The sequence below is a fragment of the Aegilops tauschii genome, chromosome 5 (genome assembly GCF_002575655.3).
Source record: "Aegilops tauschii subsp. strangulata cultivar AL8/78 chromosome 5, Aet v6.0, whole genome shotgun sequence".
Lineage (NCBI taxonomy): Eukaryota > Viridiplantae > Streptophyta > Magnoliopsida > Poales > Poaceae > Aegilops > Aegilops tauschii.
Window position 1 is genome coordinate 474,118 of NC_053039.3, and position 17,220 is coordinate 491,337.

Below are 17,220 nucleotides of genomic sequence, written 5' to 3' on the forward strand. Positions count from 1 at the left end.
GTTAAATAAAGATGCCCTCGGGTTTATAACTCCCAAGGGAAAGTTAGTAGGTTGTTAGGCAAATGTAAAACCAAGGTTGGGCCTTGCTGGAGGAGTTTTATTCAAAGCGAACTGTCAAGGGGTTCCCATAAACCCGACCGCGTAAGGAACGCAAAATCAAGGAACATAACACCGGTATGACGGAAACTAAGGCGACAAGAGTGGAACAAAACACCAGGCATAAGGCCGAGCCTTCCACCCTTTACCAAGTATATAGATGCATTAATTAAATAAGAGATATTGTGATATCCCAAAATAATCCTGTTCCAACATGGAGCAATCTTCAACTTCACCTGCAACTAACACCGCTATAAGAGGGGCTGAGCAAAAGTGGTAACGGAGCCAAACAACGGTTTGCTAGGAATGGTGAAAAGGTTAGAGGCTAACATGGCAATTTGGGAGGCTTGAAAAACAAGTGATAGGTAGCGCAGCATAGCGATAGAATGAAGCAACTAGCATAGCAATGATAGTAGTGAGATCCAGGGTAACGGTCATCTTACCTGAAATCCCGCTAGGAAGAAGAACGAGTCCATGAAGAAGACAAACGGGCGAAGACGAACCAAGCGTAGACGAACGAATCCTCACGATCGCAACGACACAGGAACTGTCGAGAAGAAGCACTGTTGAGGATATAGACCTTAGAGTCACCCGCGAGGAGGGGCCGGGTTACTCGTACGGTCGTTGCCAGAAGCCCGGAGCTAAGTTTCAAGATGATGGGCCAGAGATGGGCTGAGATCCGGATATGGCTTAAGGCCCGTAGTTACAATCATTACTATAATAGAACTTGTACTGTAAGGCAAGTATTGTTTAGAGTCCGAGCCGGACACTCTTATGAGCCGGCTGGGACTCTAAGGGCTGCTGGGCGTCAGCCTCCCTATATAAAGGGACGACCTGGCAGCGGTTTAAGGGCGAGAACGATATCATCGAGAGCCGGGAATATCTGTTTAGCTCCTGGCGATTGTAACCCTAATCAATATCACCTCAAACTGGACGTAGGCTTTTACCTTCGCCGTAAGGGGCCGAACCAGTATAAACCCTCGTGTTCCTTGTCCCGCACAACCCCTTCAAGCTTCCTAGTTGCGATGGCTCCACGACTAAGTCCTAGCTCAAGGACATCTGCCGTGACAATTCCACGACAGTTGGCGCCCACCGTGGGGCTAGCGCACGGTGGATTTGAGTTCTTGAAGGGCAGCTTCGAAGGGCTCAAGGGATACGCTGTGGGCCGGATGACCAAGAGTCGTCGCGGAAAGCTCTACATCGACGATGCAGACTGGGGCCCTGATGCCGGCTCAATTGAGTACGGGTACCGGGTCCCCTTCGGTGGAATTCATGTCTTCATTGGCAAGATTGGTGAGCCGGGCCCTGAGCCGGATCTCTGCGCCGATCTCATCGAAACGGCTCAGCGCGCACGACCCGCCCGGGCCCGGCCTGCCTTAAAGCACGCTTTTGTGGGATGCATCCATGGAGGGCCCTCTGACCCATCTGGGTCCGGGGATGAGGCGGCCGCCGGCTCTGACGGTGAATCGGCCACTGATGAGTCAAACTCGTTGTACCAACTTCAGGATGGCAGGCTCATGGGTTGTTCCGATGGCGACAGTATTCCGGACCTTTTTGAGCCGCCTAGCCAGGTTGGAGTCTTTATGGCTGGTGCACAGCCTGTTCAGAACCCCGCTGCTGGATCGGGAAACCCGGTGCCCTCTCCGGCTCAGGTGCTGATGGATCTCACGGACAAGATGAAGGCCCTGTTAACCGCCACGGTTGACCCGGCGGATCAAGCCCAGCATGATGCGGAGGTGGCACAGTTGAAATTGGATCTGATAAAAGCTAAAGAGGATCTTGCAGCAGAAGGAATCAGGCTGGCTGCGGAGCGGGTGGCTCTCGATGCCTAGACTCAGCTGATTCAGGCGCAGTCCTTCCAACTCACGATGGATCAGAACGCGGCCAATGAGGTCATGAGAAGGAGGCATCAAAAGGCGCCAGGTGCAGGGTCTAGTAACCCGCCAGGGGTCACAGCACCCGGGTCTGGACCCCTTATTCAGCCGCGAGTGATGGGGCCTCCCCAGGTGCCCCCTGCCCCGCCTCAGTATGTGCCAATACCCCCGGGTCATTATAATAACCCGCTGGAGAACATGGTCGCTGCGGCAGCACGGCTGGCGGCCCTACCAGTTGACGGTGACTCTCCGACGGCTATCGAGACCCGCCGGGTCAGGGAACTCCTTCAAACAGCACTGGCGCAGCAAGAGGCGTACTCCTACAGCCGGGACAGGATCCACTCGACTCCTCGTCCAGGCCAGAGCCCGAGTTACAGCCGGCACATGGTCTCGGCAACCGGCTCAAGTAACGTCCGACGCCATGACCCGCCCCCTGGCCATGGCCCGGCTCATAATGGAGCCTTTTACGCAGCGGACCAAGCACGGCAAGAGGCGGAGCAAGCGCCTCAATTGACGGCTTACCAGACCCCCCCCGGCTTACCCGACGACTTCCGTTGATGTGGGTATCCCTACCAGGACCGGGGGTGTTCCTTGTTTAGTGCCAGCTATCCGTAATGAATGTCTGCCTAAGGACTTCAAGGGCCCTAGGAAGGTGCCTAACTATACAGCTAACTTACAACCCGCGGCCTGGATTGAGAGTTATGAGATGGCTATGGAGCTACTAGAGGTCAGTGAGGCGGCCATGGCCAAGTATTTCACCATGATGTTAGATGGAACTGCCCGCACGTGGTTGAAAGGGCTACCACCGAATTCCATTGGGTCTTGGGCTGAGCTGAAAGCCCGGTTCATCCAAAACTTCAAAGATACCTGTAGGCAGTCTATGTCAATTGTGGATTTGACTAACTTTAGGCAGCAGGAGGGTGAATCCACGACCCATTGGGTTCGCCGGGTCAAGGAGATCATACATTCATCAGATAAGATGGATGCCGGCTCTGCAGTCTTAATGTTGGAACAAAACTGTCGCTTTGTGCCCCTAAAGATGAAACTCGGGCGGCTTAAACGTGACTGCACTGATATGGGTACAATAATGGCGGCTCTTGTCAAGTACGCCGATTCCGATGGTACCAAGGATCCCCCTTCAGATGATGAAAGGACAGGGAAGGGAAAGAAGAACGGCAATGGCAAGGGTCCTCAGTTTAACTCGGGGAACCAAGGAGGAGGCAAGCGCAAGGCCGATGGCAGCCTAGAGTTCGTAGCCAACGCCAACTCCCAAGGTAATAACCAGCGACGCAAGGGGAGGCCCCCTCCCCGAGGCGGCGGGTCAGGACCTTCTCTGGAGCAGCTGTTGAATGAACCTTGTCCGAGGCACGGCTCTAGAGAGAAGCCAGCAACTCATCTGTGGAAGGATTGTGCAATCATGAAGGCCTTTAAAAACTACAATGGCCCGGGCGGCGGCTCAAGTGCCGGCGGCTCAGGCGCCGGCGGCTTTCATGGCCCGGGGGGCGGCTCAAATTCTGGCCCTCAGGGCGGTCAAGGGGGCTTTAATCAACAGTCTGGCCAGGGTCATCAACAGCAGCAGGGGGTTATCAGATCAATCCAAAGCATCTTAGCGGTGGACAGTATCATGTGTTTACCACTAGTTTGTGCAAACGAGATCAGAAGCTTCACAAGAGGGCTGTGAATGCTGTGGAGCCGGCAGTTCCACGCTACTTGCGGTGGTCTGAGCAGCCTATAGTGTGGAGTAGGGAGGATCACCCTCCCCGGGTGGATAACCCGGGCCACTTGGCCTTAGTGGTGGCTCCTCAGGTGGGAGGCTATAAGTTCATAAAAGTACTCATGGATGGGGGCAGCAGCATCAATATCCTCTATTATGAGACTTTTCGCCGTATGGGGTTGGTTGATAAGAACCTCAGCCAGTCAAACACTAACTTCCATGGTGTGGTACCTGGTAAGTCGGCTTATCCAGTCGGCAAGATCGAATTGGAAGTGGCTTTTGGTGATGAGAACAACTACAGGGTGGAGAAGTTGACCTTTGAGGTGGTCAAGATAAGAAGTCCATACCATGCTATATTTGGACGGCCGTGTTCATGGCACGGCCGTGTTATGTGTACTTACAGCTCAAAATGCCGGGTCACAACGGGACTATTACGGTTCACGGCAGCCGGAAAGTGGCTCTCGAGTGCGAGGAAGGCGACGCAGCCTATGCAGAGTCTGTTTGTGCTACAGAGGAGTTGAAGTTTTACAAAGACAATGTTGACCCAACAGATATGACCTCTTTGAAAAAGCCAACCACGGAGAATGAACCGGCAATGAAATTTAAATCAGCTGATGAGACTAAGCTTGTTGATTTTGTTCCAGGTGACTCGTCTCAGCAGTTTAGCATCAGTGCAAATTTGGATCCAAAATAGGAAAGCGCGCTCATCGAGTTCATCCATGAGAATAGGGACATCTTCGCGTGGAAACCTTCTGACATGCCAGGTGTACCTAGAGAACTCGCTGAGCACACTCTCAATGTGGATCCGAAATTTAAGCTGGTCAGACAGTTCCTTCGGCGGTTTAGTGAAGAGAGGCGAAAAGCTATTGGTGAAGAAGTGGCCCGGCTCTTGGCGGCCGGGTTTATCGTTGAAGTCTTTCACCCAGAGTGGTTGGCTAACCCGGTGCTCGTGCTCAAGAAGAACGGCACCTGGCAGATGTGTGTGGATTACACGTACTTGAACAAGGCGTGTCCGGCTGATCCTTTTGCCCTCCCCCGTATTGATCAAATCATTGATCCTACGGCAGGTTGCGCACGCTTAAGTTTCTTGGATGCTTATTCCGGGTATCATCAGATTAAGATGGCAGTTAAGGACCAGGAGAAGACGGCGTTTATCACTCCCTTTGGAGCCTTCTGCTGTGTGTCTATGCCCTTTGGACTCAAGTGTGCACAGGCGACTTACCAGCGCTGTGTATAGAACTGTCTTCATAAACAGATCGGGCGCAATGTTCACGCTTACGTGGATGATATTGTGGTTAAATCCATCAAAGAGGAAACCCTGATAGATGATTTAAGGGAAACCTTTGATAATCTCTGGGTCTATAAGATGATGCTTAACCCGGCCAAGTGTGTTTTTGGTGTTCCTGCAGGCAAACTATTGGGCTTCTTGGTTTCTGACAGAGGCATTGAGGCTAACCCGGAGAAGATCAAGGCCATCACCTCCCTAGCTAAGCCGGCGTGTATAAATGACGTCCAGCGCTTGGCGGGTCGCATTGCTGCTTTAAGCCGGTTTATAAGCCGTTTGGGTGAGAAGGCCATGCCCTTATATCAGTTGATGAAGAAGACTGATAACTTTGTCTGGAATGATGCAGCTAATACCGCTTTTGAGGATTTGAAAAAGCAGCTGGCGGAGCCCCCAGTCCTTGCTGCTCCGGTTGATAAGGAGCCCTTGCTACTGTATGTGGCGGCAAACGCACGAGCCATCAGCGTGGCTATTGTGGTGGAGCGCAAGGAGGCGGGTAAGGAGCATCCGGTTCAGCGGCCGGTTTATTATGTCAGCGAAGTGCTCATTGAGTCCAAGCAGCGGTACCCGCATTGGCAAAAGCTTGTGTATGGTGTGTTCATGGCGAGCCGGAAGCTTAAGCATTATTTTCAGGGTCATCCCATCACTGTGGTCAGTTCTGCCCCTCTTGGTGATATTATTCAAAACAGAGAGGCCACAGGGAGAATTGCTAAGTGGGCTATAGAACTTGGACCTCATGGCCTCAAATATGTGCCACGCACTGCTGTTAAATCTCAGGCTTTGGTGGATTTCATCAATGATTGGACAGAGTCACAAGTGCCCGAGCAAAAGCCGGATAACACTTATTGGACTATTCACTTTGATGGGTCCAGGCAGCTGGAGGGCTCGGGGGCTGGCGTTGTATTGGCTTCCCCTAAGGGTGACAAGTTCCATTATGTGCTACAGTTGATGTTTCCTTGCACTAACAATGCGGCTGAATACGAGGCTTTGCTCCACGGTCTTCGGGTGGCTAAGGAGATGAGCTTAAGCCGGGTAAGGTGCTTTGGTGACTCAGACCTGGTGGCTCAACAAGTATCAGGCACGTGGGATTCTAAGGATCCTCTCATGGCGGCTTATCGCCGCGAGGTTGATGCCATTGCTGGGCACTTTCAGGGATACCAAGTGGAGCACATTGATCGCAGGAAGAACGAGGCGGCTGATGCTCTGAGCCGGCTAGGCTCTCAGCGAAAGCCCGTGCCCCCTAACACTTTCCTGGATGTCCTGTATAACCCTTCGGTTAAGTTGCCTACAGAGGAAGACTTGGCTATCCCTGACCCGGAGGCACGACTGGTGGCGGCTCTTCATGTCATACCAGATTGGACAATGCCATATCTGGCTTATATAACCCCGGGAGAGTTGCCTGAGGATGAAACTTTGGCCAGGCAAATAACCCGGCGGGCTAAGTCAATGATCGTCATCGATGGCGAGTTACATCATCGCAGTGTTTCAGGGGCATTTCAACGTTGTATCTCCCCTGAGGAAGGCCAAGAGATCTTGCGTGAGATCCATGAAGGGGATTTTGGCCATCATGCCGGCTCGAAGTCCCTTGTGGCCAAGGCTTTCCGTCATGGTTTTTATTGGCTGACGGCTCATGCTGATGCAGAGGACTTGGTCAGTAAATGTGATGGTTGCCAAAGGTTCTCACGACGGGCTCATGTGCCGGCTCAGGAGTTGAGGATGATCCCAATCACTTGGCCCTTTGCGGTCTGGGGGCTTGACATGGTTGGGCCTTTTAAACGGTCCAAGGATAAGAAGACCCACCTCTTGGTGGCAGTTGACAAATTCACAAAGTGGGTGGAAGCTGAGCCAGTTAGCAAGTGCGATGCAGCCACGGCGGTTCAATTTATGAAAAAGGTGATTTTCCGTTTTGGCTTTCCGCACAGCATTATAACTGACAATGGCACCAATCTTTCCAAAGGCGCCATGGAGGAGTTTTGTCAACGAGAGCATATCCGACTTGATGTTTCTTCAGTGGCTCATCCTCAATCCAATGGTCAAGCTGAGAGAGCTAATCAGGAGATTCTGAAGGGCATCAAGCCCCAGCTTTTGGTCCCTTTGCAACGGACGCCGGGTTGTTGGGTGGAGGAGTTGCCCTCTGTCTTATGGAGCATCAATACTACTCCTAACAGATCTACAGGCTTCACGCCTTTCTTCATGGTTTATGGAGCGGAAGCAGTCCTCCCCAGTGACATCCGTCACGACTCACCTCGCGTGGCGGCTTATGTTGAGACGGATAATGAACAGGCGCGCCAAGATGCTCTTGACTTGTTGGATGAACAGCGTGATGTGGCAGCAGCCCGGTCAGCGATTTACCAACAAGACTTGCGCCGTTATCATAGCCGCCGGGTCAAATCCCGGGTCTTCCAGGAAGGCGACCTTGTGCTCCGGCTCATCCAGGATCAAACAGATGCACACAAGTTATCCCCACCTTGGGAAGGGCCCTTTGTGGTCAGCAAGAACTTGCACAACGAGTCATATTATCTCATTGACATTCGGGAGCACAAAGATTCACGTAAGTCAGAGGAAGAGACCCGTCGGCCGTGGAACATAGCTCAGCTTCGGCCTTACTACACTTGAGCTACCGGCTCTCGTGGTGTACATATTTGTCTCAGCCATGTATATATTATGATAAGCAATAAAGCAGGACCTCTGTCCTTTTTCCTCCTCCAAATATGCGCGTGTTGTTTTTATTACAAGATTACATGATGATTTAAAGGAGGATCTGGCTTATGATTGTATTCGGATCTAGCCGTACAACAGTAAAGTCACTTGGGGGCTTCCTGTTCAAACATGGGTCGTATTCGAACCAAAGAGAACATAGCTGTCGATACCCATTTGATTGGCAAAGTGCCGAGCTCATTGGGAGGTTACCTTTGGTCATATTTGAATCATAGTTTAACCCCTCTGAGAACCGACGTGGATCGTATTCGAATCAGCGTCGTTAAACAATTTTAAGAATCACTTGGGGGCTTCCTGTTCAAACATGGGTCGTATTCGAACCAAAGAGAACATAGCTGTCGGTACCCTCTTGATTGACATCGCCACATCCACTAGGGGCTATATGATCGTAACCGAATCTTGGCTTAACCCCTTTGGGCTGGGTCTCTGGTCGTATTCGAACTGGAAGCCCCTAAGTTCTTCTGCTTTATCACAAGTTTACTCTGATTATGATAAGGTGTGCATGGCCGGGTCTCACTTGCCGGCTTAACTTTGGTTTACAGTGTTAGTTGAACATCATGGGTGTCATCAAGGCAAGTAAATTGGAGTTAAGGTACCAACCGTGCTACCCGGGTTATTTAAACCGGGGGTATTCTTACAGGCCGTTAAGTGTGTTATTACGGCTATGTTCAGAGCATAATTAAGGACCAGTCTTTTTTGATTCCTATTACGGGTTATTTATCTTAAACACCTGATTTTCAGGGTGGTAAGCCGCCTCGAGACTTGTGATTTGCCTTTCTATGCAGATACTTAAAGGCATCTTTTGAGGTTAAGAAAAACAAAGGAATGATTATGACCCGGAGAAACATCAAAGAGATAAATTCAAAGGGCTTTCGCATTCAAAACATGCACGATGGCACGGCAGAGATAAACTGTTGCACCTACTCTATTACACTAATTCTTCAGGTCTAAAAGGTGGAACAATGTTTGATAACCCGCCAGCTAAATTATGATGCCTGCTGGGTTGAAGTCCCCGGCTCATTCCTGTCTTCTCCTCCGGCTGATCCCAAGACCTCGAAGGTTGATGATTTCCAGTCGATGCCTCTGAGAGCTTTGAACTGGGCTTCTTCGTCAATTAACACGGCCGGGTCAATCTCCGGGGCGAAGGTGTGCTCACGAGCTGGAGGAATCAGATTGAGAGCTTCATAGCGAGGGGTTGGAATCCTCTGATTCTCCGCATCATAACCCGGCTGGTACTTGGTTAAGTCGGTGTCGTTCCCGATGAGGGTGGCCACCGGGCGTACAGCCTTCACACACGCCGCGAAGTCCTTCTGGTCGAAGGCTGAGCCGTCTTCCTTTAGGCTTGGGTAACCCAGGGCGATGTCTGCCGGGTCTAGCTCCGGCAGGAATGCTTTGGCCCGGCTCAGCGCGGCGATTGCTCCGGCTCTCGCGGAGGCCCGTCGTAGCTCCTGGATCCGCTGCGGCAGAACAGCGAGCCGGCGCAGGACTTCGGCCGGATGAGTTGGCACCTCGTTGGATAGGGCCACCACAGCTAAGGCACGCCGTGACCCGGTGTAGAGCTGTTCCACCAGGGTGTACACGGCCTTTAACTTGGTGACCACGCTCTGGTTGAGGTTGGCACTCCTAGGACCTGTTTAACAGAATCAGATAAGCCGGTGACAAGGATGAATCATGACATATACAAACTTGATGAAAGCCGGTGAGGCAACTTACCAAAGATAGCGGCCACCATTTGGGAAACCTGGCGCTTTAGGCCGGAGAGCTCGGCGGTCTTCTCAGCGAGAGCCTTTTCCGCCTGTTCCGCCCGGGTCACCAGTGCAGCCTTCTCTTCGACCCAGGCCTTTCTCTCAGCATCAAATTCGATCTTCAATTTTTCTTGGGTGGCGATGCTGGATACAAACTTGGCGTTTGCCTTCCGGGTCTCCATCTCCTGCATCTTCAGCCGGCTCTTGAGATCCGCAAGGTCCGCCTCTAGTTTCTTGCCAACAGCCTGCATATATTTCCGGGTTATTAACAGTCATTATATAAGTCCGAAGCGTTTTCCAAGCAAGACACTTGGCACTTGGGGGCTAATGCATATTGAACGTATCTATCTACATATTGCCGGCTCAGTTGAGTAAGCCGGAACCTAAGTCTACAACATATTCAAGCATAAGTCGTTAACTTGGGGGCTAGCATGGCAAAGGTAACTATGCAGTAAGTAAGAAGACAGCAGAAGGATACCTCAGATTTTTGTTGGATCTGGTTGACCATGGCGACCTCGGCGTCCCGGCTCTTGTGTACTTGGCTGATGTAGCCAGAGACGAGCTCTCCAATACTCAAGTCGGTGTAGCCGGAGAGGTCCAGGTTCACCCGGTGGGGCTGCAGCAACTCCCCCTTCGCGGAGCATTTGGCCAACACGGTCGGTCTCCCCGGCTCAACGAACTCCGTCCGGGTGATTACCACGTCCGGGTCGTCTGCTGGTGGAGCTGAGCCGGAGGCCTCCGGGTTAACCGCAGCTTCGGTCGTTGTCTTAGTAGTCGGGGCAGAGGCCTCAGGTGCCGTGTCCATTGGAGTGGTGGCTTCGGGGGCGGAGGCAGCTGGCGGCTCTTGAGCCGTCACTTCCGGTTCAGGTAAGTCCGGCACTCCGGCTGACCTGGTTTTCTTCGCTCTTTTGGTGAGCTTTGCCTGGGCACTGAAAAGACAGAAGTATTAGGCACACAAAGAGTAAGTACAGATAAAGATAATATAAGAAGATTGTTGTTACCCGGGCGCAGTCTTGAAGGCCGGCAGATTTGACTGCATGGAGTCACCCGAAGATGGGGAGGTCTCCTGATAATTGGAGTCAGAAGAGTTGAGTGGCTGACGGATAACACCCGCCAACGGATGAAAAAGGTACAAGTTAGAAAAAACCTCAGTACGACGCTTCCTTGTTGCGTCGGGTAACCCGGTGGAGAGATCGGTGTCCTTGTTGGTCCGGGTGTGACGCCGGCTTTCGTGAACCTGTCGCTTCAAAAGAAATTGAGGGTCTTGATAAGCTAAAGGATGTGAAAAGCTTACTTTCCGGGTTACCCTTCGGACTTTCGACTGTGGCAAGGGCTCCGAGTCGGAGGAAAGTGACATTACCTCTTCAACCACCGGGTTACTGGCGCCGGTGTCATCCTGTCAATGAGCAGGTGTTGATAAGGCGGACAGCAACAAATGACAAATATAGCAAGAATTTCAAGGTTTACGGGTTACCTCTGACTCGGAGCTGTCGCTTAATTGCATTAGCTCCGAAGCAGTGGGTCTGCTTCCCTTTTTGCGAGGGGCGGCTTTCTTGGCGGCTTTCTTCGCCTTCCTGGCCTTCTTGGCCGCCTCATGGTCATATTTGACCCGCCAGAACTTATCATCAGCCTGAGAAATATAGTAATGAATTCTTAAAACAGTTCAGATCAAGGTTACATGCAGAAGAAGTTGAAAGGTTAAAGTCAGCGGCTTACCGCTGGGGCTGGATTGGTCTTACAGAAGGGGGCTAGCCCGATTCTTCCACAGTCTGCCAGACTCTCGTTTAATAGAGCCTTGGTCTCTTCCTCAGCAACGTCTTCTGGAAGATCATTGCGACTGTGCCTCTGAGGGTCATCTTTTCGCCCGGTGTACTCACACATTAAGCCGGGGCGGCGGCTCAATGAGATCACCCGCCATGAGATCCAGACCCGGACCAGGTCGATTCCGTTCAGACCGTTGCCTAGCAGGGCCTTGATCTTATTGATAGTTGGAAGCAGAGGCTGGCGTTCCACTGCAGTCAGTTTGTCCGACAGTGGATGAGTCGGTTCTAGACGTGTTGGGCGAAAGCCGGGCAGCGGGTTCTCGTCAGCCGGGGACGTATCTTGGCAGTAGAACCAAGTCATATTCCAGTCCTTGGGGTGGCTCGGCGGCTCTGCGTAAGGGAAAAGACAGTCCCTACGCCGCTGGATGGAGATGCCACCTAACTCTAGACTTGGCCCGTTGGCGCACTCATTTTGGCGGTTTAAGTAAAACAGCTCTCTGAAGAGCAGCAGACTCGGCTCTTCTCCAAGATACACTTCGCAAAAGAGTTGGAAGTTGCAGATGTTGGATACGGAGTTGGGTCCTATATCCTGAGGCCGTAGGTCAAAGAAGTTGAGCACGTCCCTGAAAAACTTTGAGCCGGGCGGTGCGAAGCCCCGGCTCATATGATCTGCGAAGATCACTACCTCCCCGTCCCTTGGTTGTGGTCTCTCTTCCGACGGGTCAGGGGCACGGTAGGACATGATTTCCTTCTTAGGCAAATATCCGGACTTAACAAAACTGGCCAGGGTCTCGTTGGTGACGTTGGACCTCATCCAGTTGCAAGTGATGGGAGCCTTGGGAGGCATGGTGAAAGTTGGTGGTCTATGATAAAAGGGAAAAATGTCTGGGTTAATTATAAGCCGGAGATCTACAGCTCAAACTAAGATGGCGGCTTATGAAGGGGACTAATGATATATACTCAGGTACAGTGGGTTATTTAAGCCGCAGGGGCATTCAGGATAAGATTGATTATTTACGGCTTTACCACAGTTAAGCCGGAGGATTCTACAAAGCATGGTTCTCTTTAAACCGGAGGATTCTACAACGCGTGGGTTCTTTAACCCGGAATCGTAAGCCGTCAAGATTCAATGGTTGCAGTTTTTACTAAGTGTGGTAAAACAGGTTTCACATATGGCAGTAACTTTTTTGGATCAAAATGGTCGGGTGAAATGAAAACTTTCTAGACCTAGAAACAGACGAGCGGATATTCTTGAGCTCGAACGAAGCATCTATACAGTGGAAGGAGATCTACTGGTACTTGAAATGAGGCTTAAACAACTACCGCACTAGTTCTATGCAAGGTTAAAGATCAACCAAGTATAGTGACTATGAGAACTACTGAGGTTTGTGGCAATGGCGATGAACGCGAAGAACACAGACGAACCCTACGGTAGATCTATCTGATAGGGCAAAGGAGACTCACCGGAGTTGGAGAAGAGCGGAAGTCGCCGCCGTTTATCTGGTCCGAGTCAGGGTGATGCAGCGGCCGGGTTGATGAAGACCAGGGGCGCGACGGCGGCGGCAGTGGCAGAGCTCTGGCAGAGGAACGACGGCGCGAGGAGGAAGAAGAGAGCGTGAGAAGAACCCCTTGGGCCGGCCTATTTATAAGGCAAGGTCATAAGTGGGCGCGAGATTCAAGGAGACCACGGCGTGATTATCTCCCCCCCACGACGCCTCGATTTTCGGAATGACAGTAAAGCAAAGATCCGTTGCGGATCTGGCGGAGTAAAAAACAGACTTAATGGAGGATGACGTCATGGCGGATTATCCGGAGTCCAGAGGATGACGTCACTCCGGGTTATGGCCTTCACATGAATGGTAAGCCGGAGATTTTTTCTGTCAGAAGAGTTGAAGATTGACATGAGCCGGCTCAAATCAATCTGGGGCCTAATGTTGAGGATATAGACCTTAGAGTCACCCGCCAGGAGGGGCCGAGTTACTCGTACGGTCGTTGCCAGAAGCCCGGAGCTAAGTTTCAAGATGATGGGCCAGAGATGGGCTGAGACCCGGATATGGCTTAAGGCCCATAGTTACAATCATTACTATAATAGAACTTGTAGTGTAAGGCAAGTATTGTTTAGAGTCCGATCCGGACACTCTTATGAGCCAGCCAGGACTCTAAGGGCTGCTGGGCGTCAGCCTCCCTATATAAAGGGACGACCCGTGTTGAGGATATAGACTTTAGAGTCACCCGCCAGGAGGGGCCGGGTTACTCGTAGGGTCGACGCCAGAAGCCCGGAGCCAAGTTTCAGATGATGGGCCAGAGATGGGCTGAGACCCGGATATGGCTTAAAGCCTGTAGTTACAATCATTGTTATAGTAGACTTGTAGTGTAAGGCAAGTATTGTTTAGAGTCCGAGCCGGACGCTCTTATGAGCCGGACGGGACTCTAAGGGCTGCTGGGCGTCAGCCTCCCTATATAAAGGGAGGACCCGACAGCGGTTTAAAGACGACAACAATCTAATCGAGAGCCGGGCATAGCTGTTAGCTCCCTGGCGATCGTAACCCTAGACAATAACATCTCAAACTGGACGTAGGCTTTTACCTTCACCGTAAGGGGCCGAACCAGTATAAACCCTCGTGTTCCTTGTCCCACATAACCCCTTCAAGCTTCCTAGCTGCGATGGCTCCACGACTAAGTCCTAGCTCGAGGACATCTGCCGTGACAATTCCACGACAGTTGGCGCCCACCTTGGGGCAGCCGCACGGTGGATTTGAGTTCTTGAAGGGCAGCTTCGAAGGGCTCAAGGGATACGCTGTGGGCCGGATGACCAAGAGTCGTCGCGGCAAGCTCTATATCGACGACGAAGGCTGGGGCCCCGATGCCGGCTCAATTGAGTACGGATACCGGGTCCCCTTTGGCGGAATTCATGTCTTCATTGGCAAGATCGGTGAGCCGGGCCCCGAGCCGGGCCTCTGCGCCGATCTCGTCGAAACGGCTCAGCGCGCACGACCCGCCCGGGCCCGACCTGCCTTAAGGCGCGCTTTTGTGGGATGCATCCATGGAGGGCCCTCTGATCCATCCGGGTCCGGTGATGAGGCGGCCGCCGGCTCTGACGGCGAGTCGGCCACTGATGAATCAAACTCGTTGTACCAGCTGCAAGAGGGTAGGCTCATGGGTTGTTCCGATGGCGACAGTATTCCGGACCTTTTTGAGCCGCTGAGTCAGGTTGGAGTCTTTATGGCCGGTGCGCAGCCTGTTCAGAACCCCGCTGCCGGATCGGGAAACCCGGTGCCTTCCCCGGCTCAGGTACTGATGGACCTCACGGACAAGTTGACGGCCCTGCTAACCACCGCGGTCGACCCGGCGGACCAAGCCCAGCATGATGCAGAGGTGGCGCAGTTAAAATTAGATCTGATAAAGGCTAAAGAGGATCTTGCAGCGGAAGGGATCAGGCTGGCTGCGGAACGGGCGGCCCTTGATACCCAGACTCAGCTAATTCAGGCGCAGTCCTTCCAGCTCACGATGGATCGGAACGCGGCCAACGAAGTCATGAGGAGGCATCAGAAGGCCCAGTCTCGACTCCCGCCGGTCTACGATCCACGCAATCTCTTCAACACGCCGGGTGCAGAGTCTAGCAACCCGCCAGGGATCATTGCGCCCGGGTCCGGACCCCTTATTCAGCCACGAGTGATGGGGCTCCCCAGGTGCCCCCTGCCCCGCCTCAGTATGTGCCAATACCACCGGGGCATTATGATAACCCGCTGGAGAACATGGTGGCTGCGGCAGCACGACTGGCGGCTCTCCCCGTTGACGGCGACTCTCCGGCGGCCGTCGAAACCCGCCGGGTCAGGGAACTCCTGCAGACGGCGCTGGCACAGCAAGAAGCGTACTCCTACAGCCGGGATAGGATCCACTCGACCCCTCGTCCGGGTCAGAGCCCGAGTTACAGCCGACACATGGTCTCAGCAACCGGCTCAAGTAATGTCTGGCGCCATGACCCGCCCCCTGGCCATGGCCCGGCGCACAACGGAGCCTTTTACACAGCAGACCAGGACAAGGCACGCCAAGAGGCGGAGCAGGTGCCTCAATTGACGGCTTACCAGACCCCCCCGGCCTATCCGACGACCTCTGTTGATGTGGGTATCCCTACCAGGACTGGGGGTGTCCCTTGTTTGGTGCCAGCTATTCGTAATGAACGTCTACCCAAGGACTTCAAAGGCCCTAGGAAGGTGCCTAACTACACAGCAGACCTACAGCCCGCAGCCTGGGTCGAGAGTTACGAGATGGCCATGGAGCTCCTGGAGGTCAGTGAGGCGGCCATGGCTAAGTACTTCACCATGATGCTGGATGGGACTGCCCGTACTTGGTTGAAAGGGCTACCACCAAATTCCATTGGGTCTTGGGTGGAGCTGAAAGCCCGTTTCATCCAAAATTTCAAAGATACCTGCAGGCAGTCTATGTCAATTGTGGATTTGACTAACTGTAAGCAGCAGGAGGGTGAGTCCACGACCCATTGGGTTCGCCGGGTCAAGGAAATCATACATTCGTCAGACAAGATGGATGCCGGCTCTGCAGTCTTAATGTTGGAACAGAACTGTCGCTTTGTGCCCCTTAAGATGAAGCTTGGGCGGCTCAAGCGCGACTGCACCGATATGGGTACCCTGATGGCGGCTCTTGTCAAGTACGCCGATTCCGATGGTACCAAGGATCCCCCTTCAGACGATGAAAGGGCAGGCAAGGGAAAGAAGAACGGCAACGGCAAGGGTCCCCAGTTTAACCCGGGGAACCAAGGAGGAGGCAAGCGTAAGGCTGATGGCAGCCTAGAGTTTGTAGCCAACACCAACTCTCAAGGTAATAACCAGCGACGCAAGGGGAGGCCCCCTCGCCGAGGCGGCGGGTCAGGACCTTCTCTGGAGCAGCTGTTGAATGAACCTTGTCCGAGGCACGGCTCTAGAGAGAAGCCAGCAACTCATCTGTGGAAGGATTGTGCTATCATGAAGGCCTTCAAAAATTACAATGGTCCGGGTGGCGGCTCAGGTGCCGGCGGCTCAGGCGCCAGCGGCTTTCATGGCCCTGGGGGCGGCTCAAATTCCGGTCCTCAGAACGGTCAAGGGGGCTTTAATCAGCAGTCTGGCCAGGGTCACCAACCGCAGCAGGGGGGTTACCAGACCAATCCAAAGCAGCTAAGCGGTGGACAATATCATGTATTTACCACTAGTCTGTGCAAACGAGATCAGAAGATTCACAAGAGGGCTGTGAATGCTGTTGAGCCGGCAGTCCCACGCTACTTACGATGGTCTGAGCAGCCTATAATATGGAGTAGGGAGGATCATCCTCCTCGGGTGGATAACCCGGGCCACCTGGCCTTGGTGGTAGCTCCTCAGGTGGGAGGATATAAGTTCACAAAAGTACTCATGGATGGAGGCAGTAGCATTAACATCCTTTATTATGAGACTTTTCGCCGTATGGGGTTAGTTGATAAGAACCTCAGCCAGTCAAACACTATCTTCCATGGGGTAGTGCCTGGTAAGTCGGCTTACCCAGTTGGCAAGATCGAATTGGAAGTGGCTTTCGGTGATGACAATAATTACAGAGTGGAGAAGTTGACCTTCGAGGTGGTTAAAATAAGAAGTCCATACCATGCTATATTTGGCCGGCCGGCTTACGCCAAGTTCATGGCACGGCCGTGTTATGTGTACTTACAACTCAAGATGCCGGGTCCCAATGGAACCATTACGGTTCACGGCAGCCGGAAGGTGGCTCTGGAGTGTGAGGAAGGCGATGCAGCTTATGCAGAGTCTGTTTGTGCTACAGAAGAGTTAAAGTTTTATAAAGACAATGTCGACCCGACAGACATGACCTCTCTGAAGAAGCCAACTACGGAGGCTGAGCCGGCAATGAAATTCAAATCGGCTGATGAAACTAAGCTTGTTGATTTTGTTCCAGGAAATTCATCTCAGCAGTTTAGCATCAGTGCCAATCTGGATCCAAAATAGGAAGGCGCGCTCATCGAGTTCATCCGTGAGAATAGGGACATCTTTGC